The sequence below is a fragment of the Octodon degus genome, unplaced genomic scaffold (genome assembly GCF_000260255.1).
Source record: "Octodon degus isolate 3935 unplaced genomic scaffold, OctDeg1.0 scaffold00035, whole genome shotgun sequence".
Classification (NCBI taxonomy): domain Eukaryota; kingdom Metazoa; phylum Chordata; class Mammalia; order Rodentia; family Octodontidae; genus Octodon; species Octodon degus.
This window is the reverse complement of record NW_004524611.1, coordinates 6,669,092-6,669,522: the sequence shown is the minus strand read 5'-3', so window position 1 is coordinate 6,669,522 and position 431 is coordinate 6,669,092.

The window sequence follows — 431 nt, the reverse complement described above, 5'->3', positions numbered from 1 at the left end:
TTTTTGAGACAGTCTCAGGAAAGAGAATTCTATCAGAAATTGGAGTACATGCTGTGTGTGTGTGTGTTCCATTCTGACAAATTTTTGTTGATGTCCTAAGATGTTAGGTAAGGCTGAATTTAAAGGTGGTGAACTAATTAATCTGATGGAGGAAATTTCAAAGCAGTCTAATATCCAGGCTGTGGCATGGGGGCTGCTGGCTGCATTTAGTCAGATTTGCACTAAAAATCAGGAGCCACAATCAGAGTTGAATGATGTGAAATATGGTCAGACAAGGCACCTGTGAAGTGAGGGTAAAGGAAAGTGGGGGTGACTTGAAAGATTAGCACTAAAGAGAACCCAAGTACTTTGCATCAGAAAATAGAAAAGATGCCTTGAGGGCATCTCATTTCAGCAAGGCCCCACACACTGTAGGCTCAAGGATGCAAAAC